Genomic DNA, 16,340 nt, shown 5'->3' with positions numbered 1-16,340 from the left:
GTACCGATAATCTCCTCCCTAGTCCTGCTGGCTGCACTATCTCTCATACAAGCCAGGATTACATTGGCCTTCTTGGCCACATGGGCCTACTACTGGCTCTTGTTCAGCCAACTGTCAGCTAACACCCTCAGATCCCTTTCCTCCATGCAGCTTGCCAGCAGCTCTGCCCCAAGCCTGTAGCTGTGCATGGGTTTAGGAACAACTTGGCATTTGGTCACAGAATTAGCCTCAGCCCATTGATCCAGATCCCTCCGCAGGGCTCTCCTATGCTCAGGCAGATTGCCACTTCCTCCCAGCTTGCAGTCATCTGCAAACTGACTGACTGCACTCAATGCCCTCATCCACATTATCAAAGATATTAAATAGTGCCAGCCCCAGTACTGAGCCCTGTGGAGCACCACTTGTGACCAGTCACCATCTGGATTTAACTCCATTCACTACCACTTTCTGGGCCTGGTCCTCCAGCTGGGTTTTTACCCAGCAGAGAGTACAACTTTCCAAGCCACAGACTGCTAGCTTCTTCAGGAGAATGTTCAGACCGTATCTCTTTCAGCAAAATTACCACAAAAGATCCAGAGCTTGTTTCTTGCTGCAAACTTCTCTTCCAACCCTTTTACTACTCCTCTTCCTCATTTTGGCTATGCGCAAACAGTTCCATGGGAACTTTTATTCTTTTAGTAATCCTCTCTGAAAGAAGGTTGGTGATGGATAGATGAGTGGATTTGCTCCAAATAGCAGCCCTTCTCTTGTCATCTCCAGACTCACAATGCCTTGCCTGGTCACTGTTTTGTGGGCACCTTTACTGATCAGCCTAGATTCCAGGAGCTGCCTTTGGCCTCTTAAAACAGGTGCTTATATACCTATAGATAATGACTTTATTTATTTATTTATTTATTTATTTATTTTGGTGGCAGAAAAACATTTTGGTTTGACAAAAATGTAAGTACAGAGTTGAGCTCTCTGCATGGATCACACTGCAGCAGTAGCTGAGTTGCCCAGGCTCACAGCCATTGCAGATCCATATGAACTGTACAGCTGAGAGCTGCTTATCTTGCTTAGGACCTCATCTCCAGCTGAAGCAGATGCTTGGAGAAGGGGGAAATACAACAACATAGAACAGCCCTTTCCCTGAAGCTACCTTGCTCAAGATCTTAGTTAATAGTAAGGGAGGACATAAGTTGCCAGAGTCTAAAGAAAGAGGAAATTGAAGGCTGAAAGAACATACTGTTCCCATGGGCATCAGACTGTAGGCTTGAAACTGCACAGGCACACATTAGTTTTTGAGCTAACTCAGTTGTTTACATTTTTTTTCTCTTATATCTTTAGACACGTAGTAAACATCTGGGAATGCTGCACACTGCTGGTCTCTGCATGCCCAAGAGGCATTCTGGAAGTAATTTGAGCAGGAATTTCAACATTATTATATATATGATCGTCACCTCACATAACCCTTTATAAGCACTTTTCCTTGGAAAGAGATCTTCCATTAAGACCCCCAGGTCCTTCTCTGCAGAGCTCCTCTCCAGTAGATCGGCCCCTGATCTGTGTCAGTACATGCACTTATTTCTCCCCAGGGGCAAGACTGGGGAGACACTTGCTCTTGTTACATTTTAGTCAAGTTCCTCCTTGCCCAACCCTCCGGTCTGCCTAGGTCTTGTTGAATGGCAGCACAGCCCTCCTGTGTGTCAGCCACTCCTCCCAGCTTTGTATCGGCAAACTTGCTGAGAGTGGACTCCGCTTTTTCATCCAGTTTGCTGATAATGTTGAACAAGAGCGGACCCAGCGCTGACCCCCAGGGAGCACTGCTAGGCACAGACCTCCCGCCAAACTCTGCACTCTTGGTGAAAACCCTCTGAGCTCTGCCATTCCGGTACATCTCAGTTCACCTCACTGTCTGCTCATCTATCCCACACTTTCTAAGTTAAGTTTCGTAACAAGGATATTGTGTTGAACTGTCAAATGCCTCGTGAAAGTCAGGGTAGAAAATATACACTGTGCTCCCACCATGGACCCAGCCTTTGATGACATCATAGAAGGCTACCAGACTGGTCAACAATGACTTGGACTTCTGTATAATCGTATCAGTACAGGTTTGGACATGAACTGCAGGAGGGGAGCTCTGAAGAGAAGGACCTGGGGATCCACGTGGATGACAGGTTGGTGATGAATCAGCAGTGTGTCCTGGTGGCCAAGAAAGCCAGTGGTATGCTGGGGTACATTAAAAGGAGCAGAGCCAGCAGGCCAAGGGAGGTGATCCTCCCACTCTTCTTTGCCCTGGTCAGGCCTTATGTGGAGCACTGTGTCTAGTTCTGGGCTCCTCGGTACAAAAAAGACAGGGATCTCCTGGAGAGAGTCCAGTGGAGGGCCATAACAACGATAAAGGTCCTGGGGCATCTCACCTATGAGAAAACTTGGTCTGTTCATCCTTGAGAAGACTCAGAGGTTATCTGATTAATGCTTATAAATATCTTAAGTGTGAGAGTCAAAGAGACATGGCCAACCTCTTTTTGGCCATCTCTTGGGACAGGAAAAGGAGAAACAGCCATGAACTTGACATAGGAAGTTCTGCACTAATATGCAAAGGAACTTTTCACAGTAAGGGTGATGGAGCACTGGAACAGGCTGCTCAGGGAGGTTGTGGATTCTCCTTCTCTCGAGATATTCAAGACCTGCCTGGACACCTACCTGTGCAGCCTGCTGTTGGGGGGGCTGCTTTGCAGGGGGCTGGACTCAATGATCTCTAGAGGTCCCTTCCAGCCTCTACAATTCTGTGATTTCCCCTTGGTGAATCCATGCTGATTACTCCTAATAACCTTCCTTTCTCCCAAGTGCTTTTAGAGAGTACCTAGAACGAGTTGTTCCATCACCTTTACAGGGACAGAGATGAAGCTGACTGGCCTGTAGTTGACTGGATTCTCCTCCTTGCCCTTCTTGAAGACAAGAGTGACATTGGTTATCCGCTTCCATTCACCAAGACCTGCAAGTTCTCTTAGCACACACATGTGCATCCCATTGTGTGCATTGATTTTGGCTAGATCCTCTTTGACCAATGGAAAAATCTTCCTTTCCCCAGGCTCTTACCTCCAGGGTCTGGGATTCCTGAGGGCTAGCCTTATCATTAAAGACTGAAGAAAATGAGGCATTCAGAATCTCAGCCTTCTCAGCATCCCCTACTACCAGCGCACCCACCTCATTTAGTAGGGGAACCTCATTTTTCCTAGTCTTCCTTTTACTGCTGACAAACTTGTAAAAGGATTTGTTCTTATCCTTTACCTCCTTTGCAATATATAATTCCAAGCAAGCCTTAACCTTCCTTACTGCTTCCCTACAGGACCTGACAATATTCCTACATTCTTCCCAGGTGGACAGGCCCTTTTTCCACATTTCATGGACCTTCTTTCCTTTTAGTTTACCCATGATTTCTAAACAAGTCTCCTGACACCTTTCTCTGACTTCTTATGCTTAGGTATGCACTGATTTTGAGCTCAGAAGTGGAGCCTCCTTACCTTCTAATGCTCTAGCCCGTAGGATACATCCAAGTAGCTCTTTGAAGAGGTCACAATTGGCTCTTGTGAAGTCCAGGCTAGCAATCCTACTTATTGCCTTGCTTCTTTCACACAAGATCTTGAGCTCCACCATCTCACTATTGCTGCAACCTGAGCTGCTCCTAACCTTCACATCCCCAACCAGCCCTTCCTTGTTAGTAAGAACAAGGTCGGGCAGCACACCCTCCCTCATCAGTTCCTCCAGCACCTGCGTCAGAAAGTTATCTTCAATGCACTGCAGGAATCATTAGGACCGTGTGTACCTGGCCATGTTGCATTTCCAAAAAATACCAGAATGGTTGAAGTCCCCCATATAAACCAGTGCCAGTAATTCTGTGCTTTTTGGGTCCAGTGTTTTCTGGAAACTTTGAATAATGTCAAGGTTCATTTTGATAACGAATAGAAACAAGAGAGCAGAATTTCATACAGGAGGTATGTGATAGTTTTTAGTTGCCTTAAAAAGGGGGGTATTTGGGAGTGGGAGGAACTGTGGTTTGGAAACACCTATTAAGAGTTATAAAAAAGAATCATATATATATACAAATTTTCATTCTGAGTAGCATTCATTAAATAGAAGGCTGCTTGGTTCATGGAGCAAAGCTTAGATTACACAGGGCATGTTTCGTTAACTTTTCACACCACTGTTCCAACCCAGATAATTCCACTGGTGTTGGCAGTGCTGAGAGATGCAATTTTGGTTGTGTTTCCATTGACTCACTATGCTAACCACTGTGCTTTTTTCCATTCTGACCAGTGAGTCAAACTGAGCTGTTGAAGGTCCGGTGGCTAATAGTTTTGAACAGACTTGAGAAGAGCTGCAAACTGATCTGCAGCTGTGTGTCTGAGTGGCTTTGCACGGAGTGCATAATTCAAAGGTGCTTAAAAATCTGTCTCTCTGAAATAATCTCCTCATTAATATGAGTTTAATCAGGTCAGCTGCCTGCCTTGCACATTCAGTTTTTGAAAAAGCAGAAAATATCAATGAAGTAGCAAATATGAGGTTCAAGGGCCAACCTTTTGATATTAGTTCCTTGATATGACATGTATATTGGCTGGTGATTTTATTCCATCTTATTTCTTAGAAATGCTTCATTTAATCCACATAAAAGTGTTTGTTTTCTGTCTTGCCCACATATGGCAGATAAAAGTGATTATTGTTTATATCCCCCCTCCCTGGCCCAACTTTGAAGTTTGCTCTTCTTTCAGCACAGTTAAGGCTAGAAACTGTAAGAGAGATGACCCTTCCAACCTGAGTTATTCTGTATTTCTCTCCTGCTGCAGATACTGTATGCAGCATTACCTAGCACTGCAGGCGTTATGAGTGCTTTGGAGCCATTAGAAGTGCTGCAGCATTCTCATTCATTGCCATGCTATAGCCGTGAAATGCAGAAAGATAGCAGTGCTTGGAACTACCATCACAGTTCCAGCAGGGTTATTCAAATGAATAACAAGAACCATCATCTTAAGGGGGATTATTTTAGCATTTAAGCTCTATTCAAAAATAGGAGAAAGGAGATAAAAGCTTTATGTATTTTTTTGGTAAATAATAATTTGATGTTCTTCCATCTGAAAGGTGTAACTCATGGACAATCTTGTTTGTTTGTTTTTTGCCCCCCTCTGAAGGCAGAAGGGGTGTGTAAAGGTGTTATTCACAACATTTGGTCCTTCTGGTGCATGAGAAGAATTTCATTCCATGCAATGCAGGACTTGGAAGTGAAGCTTTGCATTTTGTACTGGGGAAGGAGTCTGAACGTGTATCCCCTGAACCCTGAAGTTCTCTGTACACAGGTGGGGCTGAAGCAGCAGCAACAGCAGTACACTGCCTGATTCCAAGCTAATGTGGCCACGTCATGCAAGTTTACAGTAAAAAGAAAGTGTTTTTCTTGTCAACTCATCGCATCCGTGGGGTCACGCATTTTGTATATTTCATTATACGTTGTCTCAGAGTGCTGCTGGCAGCCCCAATAAAGCAGAGCAGCTTGGATGAGTCAGGGGATGCTGCTGGAGCTGTAATTTGAACTCAATTGCTGATTACTTTTCTGTGCCATCTTTGCAGCGTGACATTTTCTCGTATAAGCTTTCTGCACTGTCAGTTTTCATAAAGGTGTGAGGATTTGGGGTGCCTTGTTATGATTTTGAAATGAGGTTATGCAAGCCTTGGCAGTGTGGAGAATGATGAATCTGCTAAGAGAGCTGTGCTTCACAAGGGGCACTTTTCTTGTCAGCTTTTTATCTCAACAGTATTACTTTACTTTTGAGTAATACGGGGAGGGCTGAAGATCATTTGTCAAGATTTCCTACTGTTAATGGCATTTTTTCCTAGCACCTTTCACTTGATGTTCTCAGAGTATTTTGATTAAGTTCATTCACATTCTTGAAAAGCAGGAAATGTTGAAAACTCTTTATTTATGCAGTAGGTCCAGTGGTCTGACCAGTGTCAGATACCACCTCAGGTCTAGAAACAGATTTCAAACTCCGCAGTCTAGACCATCACCTTTTCCCACCTCCTTGCTTCAGCTTCCCTACAGAGACCCTGCTTCAGCTTTTGCTTTGCATTGCTTTCTGTGTAAAAGGGGAGTTACTGCTTAAGACTGAAGGATATTAGAGGATACCACAGAGTTGTGACGTCTTTGAAAGTAGCTGTAGAAAATTCAGATGCGATGCCATCTGAAATATTGCTGTGTAGAAAGAAAGCAGTGTTGTTTCCAAGGTTATCATAAGTCTTTTGCATCACTTCTGTAGGCTTCTGCCTGAATGCATGTTATTAAATAATGGTCTTGTTAATAGAAAAATGAAATGCAAACTTAAAGTCATAGAGACCCTGAAAAAAGGAAAAGCTAAGGAAGCTGCACTCATGAATGTTAGTAAAAAAACAACTGAAGCAAGTTTTCTTGGGCTGGGAAGCTGTCTAGATGCTGCCATAAATCTTTTCTGTCTTCAAATCTGAAATGTAATGCTTTGGAAATCATAGAACCATAGAATGGCCTGGACTGAAAAGAACCACAATGATCATCAAGTTCGAACCCCCCTGCACTGTGCAGGGTCACCAACCAGCAGCCGAGGCTGCCCAGAGCCACATCCAGCCTGGCCTTGAATGCCTCCAGGGATGGGGCATCCACAGCCTCCTTGGGCAACCTGTTCCAGTGCATCACCACCTTCTGTGTCAAAAATTTCCTCCTAATATCTAACCTAAACCTCCTCCGTCTCAGTTTAAAACCATTGCCCCTTGTCCTATCACTGTCCACTCATGTAAACAGTTGTTCTCCTTCATGTTTATATGCTCCCTTCAAGTACTGGAAGGCCACAATGAGGTCTCCCCCGAGCCTTCTCCAAGCTAAACAAGCCCAGTTCCCTCAACCTTTCCTCATAGGAGAGGTGCTCCAGCCCTCTGATCATCTCAGTGGCCCTCCTCTGGACCCGCTCCAAGAATTCCACATCTTTCTTGTGCCTGTTGTTGCCACTGGTGATTTACAGAACCCTTCACAGAAATAATTTCTAATAGATTTACTAGGGGACAGTTGTCCCATTTCTGGCACAGCCATCCCTCAGGTAATGGCACAAGGAACCATGTAACTTGATTATTGTACATGTATATCAAGAAGTTGTGAACAGTTAATGAACAGAAAAATATACATTACTTGTTTAACTCTGCTAATAGCAAAGAAGTTAGATGATCCCTGCTCTTTAAACTCTGGCACACTTAATCATAACAATACAGGCTTTTGTCAGAGCAGCGATGTAACTGCACCTTCCCACTCCACGCATCAGGCTGTGAAAGCTGCCCCAGTAAAACCTGTAGTATCTCTTGCAGTTTGTGCTAATAAATTCATTCCCTAAAGTTGTTGCAAATTACAGAGCTGTTGCAATTACAGTGATTCTTCCAAGATCATTACAGTGAGGAAAAGCCAATTTGATGAGTGTGTGTAATTACAGTTTCAAATGTCAGGACAGAGCACAGTATTTTTCCAATTACATGTCACTGCTGAAGTCCAGGTGGCTTTTCCTAGTATCCTTTGTTAAAAGGTTTTTTTAAACTTGCTGTTACTACTATTGTCATCACTATTTACTTTAGCATGTATGCCTAAAATCCAAACCAGTTCTCTAGCTGCAGTTCCGTACTAAGCTGCGTCAAGCAGGGAACAGCAGTATTTGAAGGTAAAAATGCCAAAAGGAAAGAAAAAAATCCTCAAGGCTTCATCAAATGGAAGCACTGATTCAGGAGAGAAGCCAGATGCTTCGGTCTGAGTCAGTGCTGAACCTCTTCACAGAATTAGCAGGCCATGTTTTTCTAGGACCTTTTTATGCAGGAGTTGAGTAACTGAATCCCCTTTTTCATCAAATGTGTCCTCATCTTTTTTTAATATCGTCATTTATGTCTACTCTGTGGGCTAAATTCCAGCTCAGCTACTTTGGTACTACCTAAAAATCGGTCATTTGTACTTTATATAGCTGGAGAGCTTTCTTGGGAGAGTAGTCATCACCACATCATCAAAGGCAGAAATATTCTGAAGCTTGTTATTATTCTTTCATAAAGATATTTCTTCACTGAACTTCTTGGACCTTTGTATAAAATTGGTATTAAACACGTCTCTTCTGTCAGCAGCATGCAGCTCGTATGCAGCTTGAGCTCTGCTTCATCAGCAGTTGTGTGAGAGCTGAATTTTAAGCCCTAGCAGCGGGAGTGGGAAAGAAAGACAGGAAAGCAGTGTTGGTGAAGGTGGTGACACCAGTGAGGGTAAGGCACAGCACGTGGCTTCTGGTCATTGCTCTTGTGAGAGCAGGGCAAAACTGTGGCAGAAAGTCCCCAAATTCCAGAGGTGTGAGTGTAGCCATCTGACTGCACAGCGTTAAGAGCTCAGTCAGTTGTGATTCGTGTCATGGAACAGAGATGTCCGTGCTGAGTGGGTCTCTCCTTCACATCACTTTGGTATCATTAGAAAGCTTTCACGTGGCATTCTCTAGTACATACCGTGACTTACAGATCATAATATCACTGTGAAATGCTGGGGGGGAAATTCTGAACTAATCACTCATAATAGCTCTGGACAGGCCCACAGGGTAAGTTTGAGGTCAGGGCTGGATTGATCTTTGATGTGAGTATGGCAGTAGCTGTAATTCGCTTACTGGTCATGGGAATGAGACTGAGCCAAAACCAGTATTCCTCATGGTAGATAAGGGAGCATGGGGTAAAAATGTGACTTACAAGAGTTTCATTTTTACAGTGATGCAATGGTCCCTGTCTCTGCACAGTTAATTTATGCTAGTGCAATACAAATGCTGAGCAGAGCTCGTGGGGTTTCATCCCAGTTTTGTGCTCTCTCTGTGCAGGTTTCTTTATGTCAGAGTAACAATCACTAAAGCAGGCTGCTATTCCCCAGTCCATATTATGTGGAAAATGAGAAGAGATGCTTATATGTTCCCTTCTGGACATATGGTCTTTGAATCCTGATAGCTGGAGTGACAACACATCCACCACAGCCAAGCTCCTAGCCCTGCTCCTGGTGCCTTTCTTCTGTTTGCATTTCATTTACTGGAATGGTTTCTCTGTTCTTTTACCTTTCCTTCTTTTGTAGTATTGCAATTGATTGGAGAAGAGGCATGGAGGGAGGTTGAGAAAATGCGGGGAAGGGGCTTCTGCATACTGTCACTATAACTTGTTGTGACCTATTGGATTTTCATGCTGGCTCAGCCATCCACCACTCCTCATGTGACTGTCACCTCACGTTGTTGTAATAGAAACTGCCTGTCCCAGAGATTTAATGGTGGAAGTGAAAATGTTCGAGAAACAATCTGCCAGCTTCAAATTAACACTGTTGCTGCAGGCAGATTCTTCTCCAGCTCTGGACCTGTGTAGTTGCTCAAAATGTCCTCCTGCTTTGTCCTAATCCAGAAGTAGCTTCTGAGCAATGAGGTGAGACAATCCCATGCTCCTGATGTTGGAATTCTGCTCCCTTATTTCACCCTGCCTTGTTGTCCATACATCCACCCCATGCTGCTGCACAACCTTTCCTCCCCACATGTTGTCCCTCTTTGCTGGCTCTGAGAAATGAGGCCACTAATGAGTGCCATCAAGCCAAAAGGCCTGCGGTCTGTGCGGGTGGACAATAAATGTGGCTTTCTGCAGCTGTGCCAGAGGAGCTTCATCTGCCCAGAAGAGGCCATGCTGCTTGGTCTGCATGCAGCTTCTCCTTCCCATACAGGTACCACTGAGGTGCCCAAGTCTCTTGCAGCATGTCCCCTTACGTATATTTCTTACTTTTAGAGCATCCACACATCTTTCTGTTCCTGGATATTGGTAGTCATCATGGTGATTCCACTCCTAACTGTGAAAGATGGTCCCTGCAGATTGCTGTTAGCCTGAGGTGCTGTATTTCAGCTTCACTCCAATTACAGATATTATGCCATAGAATTATACATCTCTTTTATGTCACAATACCCCAGATCCATTAAGGTATTTAGAGCTTTACCTCTGTTAGTTTCTGTTAGTTACTGGTTAAACCTGCTTGTTGGCAAGTGTACACCTTGATATCTGCATCAGGTGCTGTGTGAAGGAAGGTCAAATAACATTAAACATCTCTCTCAGGGCCTTACAGGCTTCATATTATTCAAAAAGATTAGGAAGCTTTTCAGTCATAGTGGAAATGTAAGGCAATATTTGCACCACCCTGCTATATGCCCATTATTAAATGGGAGAGGGGAGGTTTTTTCTCAGCTTCCCTCAGCTGTCATTCTGGATTTGGCTCCTGCTTCATATCTACTACTCAGACTTGAAGCCTCTTTACCTTTATGCTAACAGCTACCTCAGTAGTGTACTCAGCATCTGCTTGTTGCTCTGCCACAGGCCCACAGAGTATTCTAGGCTGAATAGTAAGGAGAAATGTTGTGGCATTTAGAAATGTAGGAAACTTGTACTATTCTACCTGGTGCTTCCCAGAGTGGAGAGAGGGAAGAAAAGCATTCCGAGCTACAGAGCAGAGTTTTGCCTTATGCTTTTTTTCCTTTTTTAACCTCAGTCAGGGATTTTAGCATCTTTGCTCCTGTGGAGACCTCAACCAGGTGGATTCAAGCTAGGTGAGATCTGCTTTCTCCTTCTACAAGTTCCTTACCTTTGTGAAGGGATTATAAATTTTTTCCAAGTGTGACCAGTAACTTCTGTTGTCAAGGCTCTCATTACATGGCATTTACATATCTTGCTTCATTATCTTGTGAGCAGAGGGAGGCTGGAGGACATTTTTGTTGCTACCCTCTTTGGCTAATTATGAGCAGCTCCTGCTCACCTGCTGTGCAGAGGTGACAGCTCAAAGGAAAGTTGCCTTACCCCAGGGATATCTGGAGTTTGAAATGAAAAACTGGAATATGGAGAATGCAGCATACCTGAAAGGCAGTCTCAGTGGTCATTGTGTCTGTTCAAATGAATGGAGAACAGCTGGGTAACAAAGATATCCTCTTAGTCCTGCAGTTCAGCTGACTGATTAACTGTATCAGCGCAGGTGACAGGTAGATCTGATGCTGTCCTTGCTCAAATAGCATTCCAGTACAGTTAGAATAGAAACAAAAATATATTTCCATGACCTATTCTCCACCTTATTACATAGGCGTGTTTTTTGTTTTTCACTGTCAGGTTCAAAAAGTGTGGTACTCCAAGTCCTTAAGGTGAGGCTGTACCCTATTTTGCGGCAGTCCCACGCTGCCATAGTTGGTTCTGATCCATGATGTGCTTTTCTCACCGTTGCTAGTTGTTGTACATTTCTCAGTTGGATTTCTCTTGTTTGTGGTGCTGGGCCAGAACAGTTCTTCCTCATCAACACAGCAGGTGTTTCTGAGAGCCCCTGCAATGTTATTTCAGTAGCTGGGATTTGTACCCTTGAGCCGTGCAGCTCCTGAGCCTTCTGTTAATTTTTGAACATGCAGAATTTGCCATCACACCACACAGCTTACCATGCCTTCTGCCTATCCACACAGCGGGTGAGTTTTGTAAAAGCACTCTTGTATTTTTCACACTGTGCTTGATCCAATAACTGCTTTCACCAAGAAAGAAAATGCCTACATGGTTATTAATGTCTTCAGCTTTTCTAATCACAGCAAATTCTGATGGCTTGTCAACTACATCCACAGAATAATACTTCTATTCCTTTTCTTTGCTGTATGCTCTATGTTATTTTATTGCATTGAAAGCTCCAACAGCTTTATTAGTGCACCAGGCTCTCCATTATTCTTCTCCCTTTAGTGTATTTGCAGCCCCCACTCATCATCAGAGGTCACTGTGAGTCTGTCTCTTGAAGAATAGCCTTGAGAGTGAATAAACTTGCTGTAAGGGAAACTGTTTGTTCACAACCTGAACTTCTGATTAACCATCTGAGGCAAGTGATGAGTCAGGTGTGGGAGCACAGGTGAAGGTAATTCCGCTGTACTCCCAGAAGGGGTGGAGCTTGACTCCACCTCTCCTAGATCCCTTTTAAGGGCTGACCACCACTAAGGTAGCATCTCTTTCTGGAAATTGTTCCTTTGTGGAGTTTTTGCAGTGAGCCTCAACATTGGTGAGCATCCATCTCAACTGAAAGCCTCAGCACTGTTGAGTCTTTTCTTAGATACCCTTCTTAGATACTCTGTAATTACAACTATACATTTATTATTTACTTTATTTGGATAAATGAAGGGAGGGGAGTTGACAGAAAATGTAAAGACAGGTGTGGAAAGAGTGAAAAAGAGCCATCAGAACTCTAAAAACCTCAGGAAAAAAAAGTTATGTGTTTGGGTTGTACATAAGATGAAAGTATAAAAGGGCAGGTATGGGAAGTGGGAGCAGAGTAGCTTGTATTTTTATTTTGTGACATGATTAAGAAAATTCTTCTGCTCATAACTTGAATGTCTGGCTATATTTGATGTCCACTCAGCGTCAGCACTCACTAGTTCTACAGCTTGTGCTTTAAGCTAACTGGAGTTCACAGAACAACAGAATCACAGAATGGCTTGGGTCAGACAAGACCTTGGAGCACATTTAGGTCCAACCCCCTGCTCTGGGCAGTGACATACCCCACCAGCTCAGGCTGCCCAGGGCCCCATCCGACCTGGTGTTGGATGCCTCCAGGGATGGGACATCCACATCTCTCACATCTGAAATCTCCCTTCTTTTAGTCATTCCCACTTTTCCTACCACAGATATGGATGGATATGCCTTTCACTACTAGGTTAAGCTGCTTCTGTAGTCATATCCCTGGTGGAGCACAGGAAACAGTGGTTTGTCTTCAGGAGCCAGCAAATTTTCAACATGAGCTGAAGGGGATGAGAACTGGAAGGTGCCATTTTGCTAACTGTAGACAGTGGCACCCATAGTCCTCACACTGTGATGAGTACAGGATAGTTGAATGTGGAGGGTGCCTCTGGAGGTCTCTGCAAGTCAGGGTCAGCCAAGATCAGACCCAGCTTTACATAGCATCATCCACTCTTGAAAACCTCCAAGGATGGAGAATCAACCTGTATTTATTCTTCACTCAAACAGAAAGTTTCTGTGCATGTTAACAAAATACCTTTGTGACTTAGTGAACTTGGAAACAGAATTGAAGCTCCCGTTTCTCTACTACTACTGCACTCCTCTGTTGTTATCTTTATCACTATCCCATTCTAAGTGATGTATTGAAAGCTTTGCATGTTTCCATTTAAGAGGAGTGTGCTGCTTCTGTGCCCAAAGTACTTAGGAGCATGGGTATAGATGTATGCCACATATGCAGCGGAAGTCAAAGACGTTTTCTCAGCCTATATTAGGCACATCTACCAGCTCTCATCTGGTTATTTCAATGAAGCATGCAAGAGACAGCAGTTAAAAAGAGTACATTATTGTTTTTTATGCCAGCAGTGTGTTAGACCAATTGCCTGGGGAACTGTCATTGTCCCTGGCTCAGTGGTGCTGCAGCTCTCCAAATGCCCTGGCAACCTTGCACCCAATAAATGAACTGTGCTAATTGCTTGAAACTCTTTTTATGCCTTCCTTCCAAAAAATATCCTCATGTATTTAAACCTAAGCTTTGATATATCAGCAGCTCAAGGGAAGGTCCTGGTTTACTAAATCCCTAAGTCTTGGACTGATAAATCCTGACATATGGGGTTTAGTCACAGCTAGGCTGTTCTGTATCCTGTAGGAAGTTACTGTAGCTCTTCCTTTTAGGCCTTCTGCTCATTTTTGACCTTTCCAGTCTGATGCTGTAGACTCAATTTTTAAGCTACTGTCTCTTACTACAAATTAGTCAATAAGTGTCTTGCACCCCCAAGCAAATGCCCATATGTACTCGCTATTCACTATTTGTCTGTTGCTTCCCGCTGCCTGTCTTTTCACAAGAAAACTGTTAAGAATCTCTGTCTTGTACCCCTATGGAATGAGATGGAGAACAAAGCTTGCAACAATTCAGCAGAAAATGAAAAATTGTTTCTTACCCAGCAGTTATAATAACCATCATGAACCTGTCTATCCAGACATACGATTTCCCAACATTAAATGAATTTGACATTTACAGCTGCTTTTATTTGTTCCAAGAGCCTTGCCTCTTTCTTCCCACTTAAACTGCTGTTATGCTCAGAAAATTGTTAGTATTGGCACCAAGGGGGTTCCTTATGTCTTATGTCAAATTTACTCAGAGTGCAAACATGGATCAACAGCAGGAAGCTCCTTGACTTTTGTGGCATTTGGGTTGTAGTGGGAAAAGGCTTTTGCTAACTCATAGCTCTGCAAACACAGATCTTAGGGTCTGCCTGAACAGTGCAGAAGTGATGGAGGGCATTGAAGGAGAGCGTGACATACAGTGGCTGTGCAGCAATGACAGAGGCAGCTGGCTTTACACCCTCATCTCTCTCCTGCTGCCACAGAGAATTTATGATGTCGTAACAGGCTTTGTCATGAGCTGAATACCAGTAGCGCTTCTCCTGGGCCATAGTACAGTCAGCATTTTTGCTGCATTGGCTTCATTGCCCTGTTTAAATACTCCAGCAAGCTGACAGGCCAAGTCCAGAGCTGCATGCTAAGATCTCATGCTGTGCTGCAAGCAGAGTAATGACAGAGTGGCAGGAATAAGGAAATAATGTGCCCTGTAAGGCAGAGATTGACTAGGGAACAGGGAAAAAAACCTTAGGGAGAGTGTTGCCAAAAATTCCTTCCTCCCTGTCATCCACTGCAGAGAAAATAATGTTCATACAGTTACTGCTACACGAACTGTCTGATGTAGTCTCTGCTGTCAGTATCAGAGAGTTATGAGCTGCCTTCATACATAACAGACAGATCCTGATTTCTGTAAGCACCAGGATGGGATGATGGGATCACTTATTGTTTCACCAAGATGAAACTCAATTAGAAACAGTATCTTTGCTGCAGGGTGTACTTGTCTTACTAACAAACTCTGTCTATTGTTGTCTCTTGCTCACACTCCAAATATGAAACTCTCAAGTGAGGATCATTAGGTGTTTGTGTCAACAAAGAATCACCTATGTATGATAAAACCTGAGGAAGGGTAGCGTGTAGGATTTGTGGATTATATTGTTCTAGTTATTCGTAGCCCTTCCAAACAGTAACATAACTCCTGCGCGTGGTTATTTCCAAAGCTCTGGGTGATGTGATTTGTGGAATAAGAACGGTCAATTCAAAACTCTGTGTTTCTGCTGACACAGGTATTCTCTGCATTTTAAACACCGTGTAAACACCTTATACAGTTAGATTTGTTATCCTGTTTTTAATGCATTGAAGCAAAGAACATCAGCTAAGTATGAGGGGAAGCTTATTGCCAATGTAAGGACACAGCAGAAGCTGTCTGGCAGTTGCAGTAAGAGAGGAACTTTTTTTTCCCCCTCCTTTCCATTCCTTTGGTCTTTTCCCCACTTCTTCCACTCCCTCACATTCACTCCTGAGTAGATCTAAGAGTTCAGTCGCTGAATCAGTTCTTGCTCACTTCACTACAGCTGTTCAGTAGAGCAGATTTATGTGTCATGACTGGTTTTATGATGTGGGTGGCACTCCTGTGTACACTAGGTTGATAGGAGCTAGCTTACAGCCCCTAGCTTACAGTGGGTCTGGAGCACAGGCCGTATGAGGAGAGGCTGAAGGAGCTGGGAATGTTCAGCCTGGAGAAGAGGAGGCTCAGGGGACACCTTATTGCTCTCTATAACTTACTGAAGGGAGGTTGTAGTGAGCTGGGGGTTGGCCTCTTCTCTCATGTCACTAGTGATAAGATTAGAGGGAATGGCATCAAGCCGTGGCAGGGGAGATTTAGGCTGGACATTAGGAAACATTACTTCTTAGAAAGGGTGGTGAGTCACTGGAATGGGCTGCCCATGGGAGATGGTGGAGTCACCGACCCTGGGAGTGTTCAAGGAATGTTTGGATGTTGTGTTGAGGGACATGGTTTTGTGGGAGCTGTTGGTAATAGGTGAATGGTTGGACTGGGTGATCTTTTAGGTCTTTTCCAACCTTGGTGATTCTGTGATTCTCTTCTATCCTGTTCAGTGTGTGCTGCAGACTGCTGACACTGAGATTATTTGACTTTCTGTATCTTCTCTAAAATGACTTCTACCTACCTATGTTTCTCCCTTAAAGACATTAAAAGATCTCTGAGACTATGTCTTTTAAATGAGTGTTCTCAGAGAGATGACTCTGCTTGTATCACCTTGCCAGTTATCTGTATTAAGGCAAGGCAAAACAGAGATTAAAAAACAACAATAGCCCCATGCTGCTAATCTGCCTACCAGCTGGTCCAATTTAGCAGCATATGCCAGTTACTTCTACTCAAGAAAAGCACCAGAGACTGGAATAATAAC

The sequence above is a fragment of the Coturnix japonica genome, chromosome 1 (assembly GCF_054131305.1).
Source record: "Coturnix japonica strain WE chromosome 1, WE-NBRP24, whole genome shotgun sequence".
Classification (NCBI taxonomy): domain Eukaryota; kingdom Metazoa; phylum Chordata; class Aves; order Galliformes; family Phasianidae; genus Coturnix; species Coturnix japonica.
The sequence above is the reverse complement of the archived record's forward strand: the minus strand, read 5'-3'. Positions refer to the sequence as shown.